This window comes from Arvicanthis niloticus, chromosome 19 (assembly GCF_011762505.2).
Source record: "Arvicanthis niloticus isolate mArvNil1 chromosome 19, mArvNil1.pat.X, whole genome shotgun sequence".
Taxonomy (NCBI): domain Eukaryota; kingdom Metazoa; phylum Chordata; class Mammalia; order Rodentia; family Muridae; genus Arvicanthis; species Arvicanthis niloticus.
Window position 1 is genome coordinate 31,645,354 of NC_047676.1, and position 13,647 is coordinate 31,659,000.

Genomic DNA, 13,647 nt, shown 5'->3' on the forward strand with positions numbered 1-13,647 from the left:
AGTAATCAGAAAGACACTCCACATAGACCACAGTTCTAATGTCAACTTATAAGTAAGAACTGGGTAGAATAGGTAACCTTTTTCATCCCATCATTATTATATACATAGGAAAGCAAATAAAATTGGTTAGGAAATTAAATCTACCTTAGACATTATCTCTATTGACCAACTATGACAATACATAGTCACATTTCTTTTAATATTTTCACTAATCTCATTTAACTTTTCTTTGCCTTTGCTAATGCATACATCTTACAAAAATAAACTCATGCAGGAGACCCTTTGTTTTCTTGATTTATCCTTAGTAGATTTTATTTGTGTAATACATTTATGTATTCTATCTCATAGCCATTTCTCTATCAATATCATCTAGAATCTGAAAACTCATTTTAAAAGTAAATATTATATTGCTATATTAATATGTATATGTTGGTGGAGTGATAGGTGCTGGAATGACATTACCACATGTTCCATAACTTCTAAAATGGATAGGGCAATGATCAAATAAACAGGGAACAATAGTAGACTTAATTCTAAATGCATCTGTGAATATAAAGCAAGTAGAGTTCTCATATATCACTGATAGAAACACAAAATTATGTGATCATTGTAGGAAATATTTTGGCAACTTCTTATTAACAAATACATACTTGTGTAGCAGTAAAATGGTTAAATAAATTCCAGTGGTGGGTTCTACACTACCCACCCCAATATTCTGGGTTCCCAAATGAAAAACACATATACAGTCTCTATATTTTGTTATGCCTTAATCAGCTCAATGGTTGGGTCACTTCCTAACCTCCATGCCGTGAATCCATCTCCCACTAATAATCCTGAGTTATTACTTACTTATATTCCATCTTGGCTGCCCTGGACCCAGTTGAGCAGCCCTTTTGGGCTGTTATCCCCTGGCTCCTACACGGCGGCTATGCTCTCTGTCCCACACCTTCTTACTCGTGTCATCTTTGCTCTCCTTCTGCTTCTCTTGGCATGCCAGATCTCCTCTTCTCCCCTTCCTCTCTGACTGTAGCCTGGGAATCCTAAAAATACAGCCTTGATCTCCTCTGCCCAGCTGTTAGCTGCTCCCATCTTTATTTACCAGTCAGAACCAGCTGGGAGCAGGTTCCCAGAAGCTACAGGCCTGCAGATGTTCTTGTGAAAACAGTTTCTGGGAACACAAATTAACATAAGAATACAAGCAGCCACATACTTGCCATATGTTTTAATAATCTACTAGATTATTTTTCTTATATGAATTTAAAATGTATTTTCAAAATGCTTTGTGTAGCAGCAGATCATTGCTACATGCTTCATTTTAAAATGTCAAGAATTTGAAGTAGCCCATCAATAAGTGTAGCCTAACAAGACAGTAGAATGTCACTCTGCATTAAGAAGGAAAACACCATTGAGACAAGTAATAGCATGGCTGATTCAAATCCAACACTGGGTGACAGGAGTCAGTTCCAATATTCTCTATGCTATTTAATTCTATGTATCAGCTATTGTATGAAAAGAATATATATATATATATATATATATATATATATATATATATATATAATCATAGACGTAATCTGTGGTTAACAGAGGGTAAAGGTTTGTTCAGTTAGAATAATTTGACCTAACGTAAATAACTCAGAGAACTTGGAGGAAGAACAGAAATCTGATGAAACCCAGTTCCACAAGCAGTTATCTGGATTTATCAATGTACAGGTCCCACAGAACTGAATTGCTAAATAGCCTATTCTGTGTATATTTTATAATTAAACATAGAGTTAAAATGTGTTATTTCTATCTTGGTTTTTGTGGAATTAACACCAAGAAATAATATTGAGAAGGAGGCATTCTGGCACATTGGCATTTATGATGTATGTGCTATAGCAAAGTAGTTTGTTCCCCACACCACAGAGAAATATTGAAAACAGTAATGAGTTACAGGGACATGATTGCTTTTACACTCACAGTCTGTACAAATGCTATAGATGGCCGTCATCATACCTAAATCATGATACAGAGAAGCCTAGAGTAACAAAACATTACAGGGCTATCAGAAAATCATCCTTAACATTTCCAAAATGGTTCCAAAAGCACTGATATGATTTATGTAAAATAGGTTTTAAAGACATATAAGAATTTTTTATGGATATGATCACCCTAAAATTTTGCTGTTTTAACAAAAGCTAAACATCTGTTCTCTTTGTGTCTGTGACTTTCTTCCTAGATTAATTTGAAAAAGAGAAAAGCAATAAGTTTTTATTTTGCTTAAATTGTTTTGTAGGTGAGTGTTGTGTATATTGCTAAGCAGAAGCATGTAAAACCAATATATTTCAAACACTTTGTCATCTCCTTTTTGCCAACCATATTGTCAACATGCTCATGGAATTTAATATACCTTCAAGTTCAGTCCTAGTGGCCCTAATAGCATGGACTTGCAATTCACATCACTTCCTCTTAAAACTTGGTTTGAATGAAAATGACTGTCATATGCCCATAGATGGTGACATTATGAGGAGGAAAAGGTGAGGTATTGTTAGAAGTGGGTGTGTATCTAGGGAGTGGGTTTTGAGGGTTCATATGTTCAAGCAAAGTCCAGTGTCTTTCTCTTCCTATTGCCTGTTAATCTGGATATAAGCTATCAGCTACTCCTCAATTCTATATCTTCCTGTGTGCCACCATGTTTTTGCACTATGATGATAATGGACTAAACCTTTGAACTGTAAACATGATCCAATTATATGTTTCCTTAAAAGAGTCCCATGTCCATGGTGACTTTTCACAGCAACAGAAAGCCTGGTTAAGACATTTACTGAACCAATATTTCATTAAATATTAAATCTTTCTCAGTTACCACTAAAAGAGGAGGTAATCACAGTATCACAGGATATGACTTGTACTACATGAAGCTTTTGGTTATTTGTGGAAGGCCCCTATGACTATTCTAGACTTTATTATATCATTATTTTACTTTTGGGGCAAAATAAAACATCCCTCTGCATTTAGAAGACTGTAAAAAAAATAAGAAAATGTTTTAGAGCATACCTAATCATAAAAATCTAAGATATCCTAAAATAGATTTGATTTTTCACAGTATGAAGCATATACAGAAATGTATTTAATCAAACATAAAAGCATTTCTATCATGGCAATTATATTGTTCATATGTATACAAAATACTTCTGTTCATTTTCTCATGCACTCATTTGTCCACTATTGAGTGCTATTTAGGCAAAACACAGAACCAGCACAAGTCATTAGCAACTCAAGTTAAAAAAGGAGAAGGCAACTTAGGCTTGATTCTCAGTACTATTGTGGTGGCTATAATCATCTGTAACTCCAGATCCAGAAGATGTGACCCTCTTCTGCCTTCCGTGGGCACTACATAAAAAAAGATACAAAGACATATATGCTGACAAAAGACCCCTACACATCAAAGTAAACCTAAATCATACATTTCAGAGAAGAACCTACAACTACCACTTTATTTAATCCACATAATCCCTAACTACATTCTAAATATCTGTCTGTATTAAGTATAGTCCTCACCACTCATCAAGAAACCTTCTGTCTGCAATACATGGAGACCATTAGAGAAAACCACAACCAGTCAAAATGCAGTGTTGTGGGTCCTCATCCCAAATGATGTATCTACAACACAACTGTAGCATCTATGGCTCAGCCATCATTGCAGAAGTAGAGTGGAAAAGTTGGAAGAGCCAGAGGAACAGAGAGTGTGCTGAGAGACTGTGTCCCCTAAAAATGTTAGAAGCTACACACATAGAGTCTCACCAGCAGGAGCACCTAAACATGAGCTGAGCAAGGACAACAATAATAGACATGCTAAAACTAAGTAAGGAGAGCCCACAAGGCCTCAACTCTAAAAAAGAAAACTAGGCAACTAAAGAATAAGGAATGCGAAGTGTCTTACCCAGGAAATAGTCTCACTGAGGAAAGAGCACACTGATGGGTTATCCAGTATTAAATGGTGAAGCCTGAAAATGCACATGCAAGTAATATCATACAGTTAGAGCTTATGTATTTAGGAATAAAATACACACACACACACACACACACACACACACACTATCGATCAATCAGTAGATAAATAGATATAATAAACAATAAAATTGGAAAGAGAAATGAGGGGTTTATGGTATATGTGAGGCTTTAGAGACGGGAAAAGGGGGAAAGCAGAATTGATGTAATTATTTTATAGTAACAAATAAACCACTTAAATTACATAATTAAAATAAATCTTAAAAATCAATATATGTTATAAAGAAGAATTAGAGGTTGTTAATAACATGTAACATGAGGATCAGGAGGCAATCTTTAATACTGGAACTATTTCATTATGGAAAAATAAGAACTATGCTGGTACACTGACATAAATGTTTTGAAAATTTTCACATTCAAGTATTTGATTTCCCTCACTACAAAGCAAAACAGTAATTATTAGTAGATCAATGCTTTTATGTTCAATGGTATATTTGGTATGGATCACTCAATAAAGTACTAATATACAGACAAATGAAGACCAGCGATATATTAGCAGGGCCAAGCTGAAAATGAAAGCACAGGGGTAAAAGAGAGCAAAGGATATTTCAAGCAAGGTAATAATGCACACAATCGACCTGACATAGAAAATGGCAAATCTGACCAGAATATATATCAGAATACAATAATATACAAAATGACCAAACCATAAACAAAGGACATTCAAACCTTACCCTGTAGATCACAGTAGATACAAGCATTGTAGTTAAAGCAATATAAATACACAGAATTTTGGAAGGCAAAGATATGGCATGAGGATATATGTGCTTAAAAAAAATCTATGGCCATGGGCACAGAATAGCTTCAAATGAATCATATGTGGAAGCTGAAGTTCAAGAGCCTATAAAGGCACAAAATTGATTGTGACAGGAACAAAAGTATTGATTCTCCACTGAAGACAGATTTGACCCTTATTATGTATTTGTCAGTCTCTAAAATCATGGGGATAGTGGGGCTACTGGAATATAATAGGTAAAGGAGACTACAGTGCTGGCCAGTCCATTACACTTAGGACAGCTTCCCCACAGCAAAGCATCATGCACTAAAATGGGACTAGTACCAAGACTGAGAACCTTGGATAGAAGATGACAACAAAAAAGAAGAAAGCAGACACAGAGAACATGTGAGCACAATGCCTACAGTGAGCACTGTAAAGCAGGGAATTTAAAACATCACGAATAAAACCCAGATTTCTGCCTTTTCTACGGAAGTTAATCACGAGCTCTTCACTGAAGACGTCATGTTTGGGTGGTGGAAGATCCTGAACTTGTGCTCAGATTAACTGAACATAAGGTTTCTTCAAGATATCAGCTGAACACTTAATCACATACACTGACACAAAATCCTACAGTCAAAGAAAGGGAGGATTGTTCCATTTTGTAAAAGAGATCATCAGAAATAGAATGAGAACAAGCGACAAGGTAAATGGAACATAGAGAAGAGATAAATCACTGATGTGATGGCTATAGTTGGTTGTCAATTTGACTACATCTGGAATTAGCTAAACCCCAGGAGCTGGGTATACCTGTGAGGGGGTTTTCTTAACTAAATCATTTGAAGTGGGAAGACCTCCCTTCAGTTCAGATCTTTTGAGGCGGGAAGATTAGCTTTTAATCTGGGCTACAGCTTCTGGGGCTTTAAGGGAGGATATGAAAGAAGAAAGTGTTTGCTCATTGCCTGCTTGCCCTCACTCTCACTAGCAAGTTCATCCCTTCACTGGCATTTGATCCTACTTCTTAATGATTCCAACATATATTTAAAAACGACTAAGGCATACAGCTTCATGGATGAGAGAGACTACTGGATGCTTGGGCTTTCTGTTGATAGACAGCTGTTGTTGGAATAACTGGACCATGCCTGTCCTGTAAGCCATTCTCTAATCAATTGTGTGTGTGTGTGTGTGTGTGTGTGTGTGTGTGTGTGTGTGTGTGTGTATAAAATCAGCTCTGTTCCTCTAGAGAACCCTGACTAATACAGTGGTGAATATAGTTACTTATGTAACTTGGACTGTGAGGCAATATAATGGCTCAGAGAAAAGCCATGGTAACTGATTGTCTTAGAGTTGTTTGTAAACAAAAATGGATTCCCTTATAAGAAAGACCAGAAAGATGGTCGGCAAGATGGCTCTATGAGAAACGCCCTTGCCATGAAAGTCTGATGGGCTGAGTGTTACTCAGAAAACCCCAATAAAGGTGGAATGAGAGAAACAAATCCACAAAGTCATCCTGTGACTTCCAAGTATGTTCCATGATATGTAAACACAAGAATAGAAATATACAAATTTAAGAAGGAAGCACCAAAAAGAAAACACACTGAAGATATAAGTAAAAGAGAATAGTAGCCAATGTCTTGTCTTTTCCAAACTCCAAATGCTCCTGTAAGTATGGATATATATGTTTCAAAGTATTTGAAATATATACATTAAGACCAAGATCATATATTATTTTTTCCCTTGCAGCAGTTTTTTTCTCTCAAAAGACAGCACCATCCAAACATCTGTAAGTCCCATCAGGCCTGAGCTCTCCATCTCAACAGCATGCTCACCCAGTCTATCATAAAAATCACAAATTATTTCCTTCTGTCCATAACCCTACAGCATCCTGGCCAAAGTAGCCACTTTCTCACCTGGACTATACAAATATCTCATGATTTTTTTGGTTCCCATAAGCTATTTTTCTGACAAGTGAGCATGAAATCTAGTTACATCACCCCACACCTTAGAAACAATTTGATGAATTTTCAATGCTAGAGGGTAAAAACCCACACCTTTAATATTGACTGTAATTCCTCCTCAGCCATTTCTCCCTTACCCTTTCTGCTGTGACATCACTGGCCTTTGTGGTATTGACACATATTCTATCTCTTCTTCTGGCAATGGCATCATTCCCAGCTCTCTCATCTTTTGAAGCACAAATCCATATCCTCAGCATGACCAAACTTGACAAACCAAATTCCTATCTCATCTTTCCCCAGAAACATCTTTTTTTTTTCTCCTCTGGGAAATCTCCCTTCTAAGTGATATGGTATGTCCTTTGTGTGTATCCGAGTGACTATCTGTCCATCTTAGTTCTTGATATTCAGTAGCCACATGTCACTCTTCTCTTATGACAGCACCATGCAACTTTAGTTGGTCCTATTGTTTAGTTTGAGCCTCGTTGATAATAAAAATCTAAAGCATAAAGATGTATGTTAGTTGCCCAAAAATAAAGACCCACAGTATTGGAACAATTTTTAGATCCACCTCTAATCCCTGAACCCACCCACACCTTTTCTACTCTGCCACAATGCCTCCTAAATGTTGTAAATTTCTAACTACATGCATGGATCAGGTAACAGACTAGGCTAACTCAAAATCTAAATCTTTCTTGTTCACTGTTTTAACCTTGGGTCACACCTCCAACTTCCATTGTTTAGAATATTAAAAAGAGGGAGACAATGATGGTATTTTACATTATTGATTTTATCTGTTTGTTTTTTTTGAAAACAGCTTACCATGAGAACACTGGTTCTCCTCTGGGTGTTTTCCGACAGCAATTCAGGCCAGTATTTTCTACAGCCGAGTTAACTGGTCATGAAATCCTAATTATCATGGTACAGAAGCAACCTGTAAAGGCCTCAGAGGTAAAAACTGTTTTGGAGAGTTAGTGACTACAGTAGATTATCTTCAGTGAAATAACATATTCTCCTTAAACATACTGCAAACCATCTACTAAATTCTGTGCTTTCCAAAGATAAATCAATCCTAGAAGGAAACTGATGGGAAAGCAATTTAGCCTACACTATTGCATATGATAAATAAACTATGCTTTGACCCATTAGCAGTACAATGCATATATAGTAAATGAAAATTTAAAGTATTGTGGTAGATGTTTTTATATATTCACTATTCAAAACTAGCACGTTGAGTGATATAAAATGCACTTAATATTAAAACCAGTTTTGCAAAACAAGCTCTCCAACTCATTATCAATTCCACAGAAATGCTGGCATATCTCCCTATAAATTATCACGTCCTCAGCAACGCCTGCCCAGTCAGGTTCACCCTGCTTGTTCTGACATTCCTAGTTCAATTAATTTTTGCCTTGTGTTGCCATAGGCCCTTCATACCACTTTACTGAAATGTCTCATATTGAGTTGAATTAAGACCAAAGAGAAAGGAACCAAGGTTAGAACAATGAACAAGAAAGAATTGGCCTAGGCTGTTACCTGATCCATGCATGTGGTTGGAAATTACCAAATTTAGGAGTCATGTGACACAATAGAAAAGGTGTGGATGGATTCAGGGGTTGGGTAGAGATGGGGCCAAAAATTATTCCAGTACTGTGAGCCATTATTTTTATGTAACTAACTTAAATCTTTATAGTTTAAATTTTTATTATCCATGACACACAAACCAAACATTAGTAGCAACTTAAGTTTCATGGGGCTGTCATAATAGTAAAGTAATGCATGGCTAGCTACTGACTGTCAAGAACTAAGCTGCACATAAGCCATAGACCATGACAAGGTGTGTGCTTCATAAAGACTAGTGACAGATAATCACTCACTGGGACACACACAAAGGGATTTCTTGAGTTCTTATTCAGTTGTGTGAGTGTAGTGATATTTACAACCACATCAATTTATCTAATTCTCACACAATTCCTGGGATTTTCTAGTAAAGGCAGGTTTGGGATTCTTTTCTGGCAATACCTGTGGTTTACAGAAGTGTTCAAACCTTGCATATGTCACTGGGATATTGTTCCTAGGGCACACATCAGAATCTATAGTTCTTACACAGTACTGTCTAATCCCATGGGCAGTTTGACCTTCTTAATAAGTTTTCTGTTGTTTCCCAGAAAAGACACTCATTCTGTGTGAAAATAAGCAGAAAAATATTAATCCTTTGGTTTTTCTTTAAAAAAAAAAAAAGCAAAAAAAAAAAAAAAACAAAACAAAACAAAACATCATTTGGCATGTTTCTGTTCTTGTGAAGAGTCTGGCGGCCCTTTTCTTCATAGTAAGTCTTCAACAAATGTCATTTGCAAGTAAAAGTGGCCAGTGTCTGTTTGAAAAGGCTTTTTTAGGCATATGATTTAAAACACAGACATAGACTTCACAATAGACCAGAACTGGTCTGTCTATTGTTAACCTTTACATAATAAAATCAACGGGAACTATTAACTGAAGCCATGCAGAACTTGACCATGATTGAGTGATGAATGACCTATCAGCCTAGTGTATCTCAGAAGTTGGCAATTCTACTTGCCAAAATGTTCTTACTGTACTTGTGTCTATAGTTTAGTTTGTTTTGTTTTAAATGTATGATTCTTTTATGATGAAAAACTAAATACATGCTTTCGCTTAACTTTATAGTAAATTAATAGGCCAAAGTACACAGAGCGCCATAGTGTCTGGAATTAGGACATAATTTTCCTTCGCCATTCTTGAAAGAGAGGAAGTAGGTTTCTTAAAATACCAGTGCACCGAGTCCCTGGGGGTCTGGCTGAAACGTGGAAAGGCTTCTGTAAATGTCTGTGTATTTTCATTTGGTGTTTTAGAGAGATTGTATTTCCTGATTTAATAATACATATGGCAGCAATGGGAGTTATTTTAATATGTTGCAAATATGAACCTAACACATAGACCTGTGGAAGGAAAGGAAAGAGGAGGGAATGAGGGATAGAAGAAACAGAACAGAAAGCAGACTGCATCTGTTATATGTACTGTTAAATTACCATAAAGGTAGCTAACAGAAATATAAATTCCACAAGCTGTTACTAATAGTCAAGCACCAGTGTTACAATAGTGTCAGGACCACTCCATTTATTTACTGACTGTGATGGACCATATGCATCATTACATCACCTGACTCCTCTATACCACTAGTGTGGAGAAGTGTGATTTTCATGCACACTTTGAAGATGAAGAGCTGGGTGTCTAAAGGGAGCTATGGAACCTGACGAAGACAGTAGAAGTTGAACTAAAAAGCCAATGGCCCACCCAGGGTCTAATCCTACAGCTTAGTGGCCATGATACCAGTAATTTGTTGTTTTTGTGTTATTTTGCTGGGTCTTCATTTTGTTGCTTTGTTTTAGAAAGTGTGGAGAGTTAAAAGGATTCTGAGGAGAAAAACAAATCCTTTGACTTAAGTTGTAGCTCCAGAGACAAAGGAGTGGTAGTCAGATGTCCTCAAATCTATTTAAAACATGATCATTTGCACAGACACACACAAAGAGAAAGACAGACACACACAGAGAGAGACAGGCAGACACATGCACATTCACACTCTCACACAAGAAACACAGAGAGACAGAGAAAGACACAGAGAGAGACAGAGAAAGAGAGAGAGACAAAGAGACAGACAGAGACAGACAGACAGACAGACAGACAGACAGACAGAGACAGAGAGAGACAGAGGGCATCTCTTCCTGTGCAGCCCTACAAATCAGATCAGCCCCTGTAAAGGAAGAGTCATGCCTCTCAATAATAAGATTCTGGGCTTCATTTATGTGCTATTTTGCTTCGCTAACTTGCCTGTGTCTGTCAGGTCACTATATTTAGAAAGCGTGGAGCGAGGTAATAAAAGAGTATGGAATCTGGCGTCACCTAAGTTTTATTGCTCTTACCCTTGAGAAATAACATGATTGCAGCACCATGGATTTGGTAAGGCATTTTGTGCTGTCTTCAGCACATTACTAATAAAATAGTCAGGAGACTGTATTTTACAGAAAAAATACTTACTTGTAGTTTTATAAGATGATCTACTAATTTCAAATCATTCTACACTCAACACATTGCCTGAAGGCCAACGTAACTTCAAAGTTCTTCCCAGTAGTTTGTAAAGAATCTAAGTCATTTTAAAAGAATCCAAGTTGTTTCTTTTATTTGCCTATGTATCAATTCATATTCAACGAAATGTGTCTTTCCCCTACCCCCTCTCTCACTCCTTTTTAAGTTATACATACTACATTCCATTTCTTATGCCCGGGAGGAATGCACTGAGGTGAATACCTTCCTGTTTCAAGCTCATGAAAAATGGGGAATATGACATCATTTCAATTTTTACTATAAGAATAAAGGTGTCGCTGAAATCCAGAGGATTTCAGAGGGTGTGGACACAGGGCTAGTCTTTTCTCACCAACGCAACAACAATAAGGGGTAGTCCTGCACACAGACTTATACTGGATTTAGCTCTAGTTTTAGGCCCAGTCAGATGGGCTGCAATAGGCAAGCCACTCCTTGGTCCTGGTTCTTTTTCTCTCTTAACAACTTCTGTGCGCTCTCAGTATACCTTCACTTCATCTCTTTGACAAGAAGGTGGCTTCAAGCTATTAGTTCCTCTACTGAACAATAGTATGAAATGAACATCCTGGGAATGCCAATTAATTAATTAAGCCTTTAATTGCTCTGCTATCACACAAATGGCCTTACAATGAGGGCAAACCTAAAGAATGACCTTCAAACTTCCCTCAGACCCAAAACATTCCCAAGTGGGATTTCCCTTGGCACTCTACCATTGCTTGGCTGAAAGCCCACTTCAGTTTGATTTCTTCATGTTCTTGCTTTTCTTGAGAGACTTACTAATAAATCAACTCCACATAAATCCTAACTTCAGTGTCTACTTCTGAAGCCAACCTACAATGATGAGAGCTTGCAAGGCAGAGACTCTGTGCTGTGTTAAATGTGACAGCCACAAAAGGTCCCCAGCAGCCTCGGGAAACCACAATGAAACCTGGGAGGAAAGCATGTAAACATTCCATCATAAGAAGGTGGGACATGTGTCTCTAAAACACAGATGTAGAAAGCCAGAATTCACATTATTTAAGAAAACAGAAATTCCCAAGCTGACAACATGATGTAAGTACTGGTTTTGAGAAGAGATACAAGCAGATGTGAAACTACTTTATAGCAAGTTTTTCCACAAACATGGCAAGACAGGATGGAAAGTGGAGATTTTAGGTAAAGGGGAAACCCCCCACAATCTAAAAGCCTATAAACCATAAAAGTAACAGTTTGATCTTGATGAACATCTTTAGTTTTGTTTTTTGGTTTTTTTTTTTTCCTGGTAACTGAAATGATTATATGCCCGAAAACGAAAGGAGTATGTGAACAAAGCTGTATGTTTAAAATGATTGAAAAAAATAATGAGTGAAAACGTAATACCAGAGAAAAAAGATAAAATTGGGCTTTAGGGCATTCTGAGACATATACCCCTTCCCCCCAATAAAGAATAAAGCTGACAGAGAGAACTAAGTTCCATGAGGTCTATCATAACGGGAGAAGTCTTCAGTCACAAGTGTCATTGCAGCAATTCAGAGAATAAGAAATAAAAAGGGATTATAATCTGGCAAGAAGATGAGTTCTCTCATTCTTTACTGCAAACATGAGAAAAAGAGAGAACTTTACCATGAGCATGAAGCAGAAAACACAAACAGGAAGTGAGGCAAACTTATCTACTTTCAAAGCCCACCTCTGGTGACCTACTTCCTCCAGCAGGGCTACATCTCCTAAACATCCCCAAACCATGCCACCAACTAGTGACCAAATGTTCAAATACCAGAGATTATGAGGGACATTTTTCATTCAAACCACCACATGCATGTAAAGCAGTCATTGTTAAAAATAGAGTTTCTAAAATAAAGTACTTCATATATATACATATATATATATGTGTATATATATATTTCTGTTAAAGCACAGAAACTTCTGAACATAAAAATAGAATAGTAATTTGACACATTAGCTTACATTAATCATTTAGTTGTTTCTGCATGTTTTAACTATTGCTATTAATAATAAGGTGTCATGCTTTATGAAGAATGTTTCTTTTTATTATGTTACTATAACTTTAATTATGTTCATGAAATATTTTCCAATATTTCATATATTAATAAATTGGAAAAGTTTGACACTCTTGGTTGGTTTTTCCCCACAGGCTCATTTTTCACTAAAACTACGTTTTCTGCCAATGCTGGTAACTTGTGATGGGCTTTAATTTTTTTTTTCTTCATTGAGTTGCATGCTTATTTCAGTCTGAATGCTTTCACCCGGGCACCTTATTATATAAATTATTTCACGTGATAAAATCCATCAGCTAAGTTTTCTTTATGGTTGCTGAAATTCAAATACTAAAAGTTAAAATCATTGTATTAAATTCTGGTATGTAAGTTAATTTGTCCAATTAAAGCTAGCATCTCCATCAAAAGATTCAGGATAAACAAATTTAAATTATATATTATAAAAATGAAAATAACATTGAACTTTCATTAATTTTATTCATGTGCTGTGTGGTTTTATGTCAACTTGATACAAGCTAGAGTCATTAGAGAGGAAAAAGCCTCAGTTGAAAAACAATCTCTCCATAAGATGGAGGTGTAGCCAAGCCTGTGGGATATTTTCTTAATTTGAGATTGATGGAGAAGGGCCCAGCCTATTGTGGGTTGTGCCATTCCTGGGCTGGTGGTCCTGGGTTCTTTAAGAAAGTAGTCTGAGCAAGCCAGTAAGCAGCATCCCTCCATGGCCTCTATATGAGCTCCTGCCTCCAGGTTTCTGCCCTGTGAGTTCCTGACCTGATTTGCTTTGATGATGAGCAGTGAAGTGAGCATGTAAACT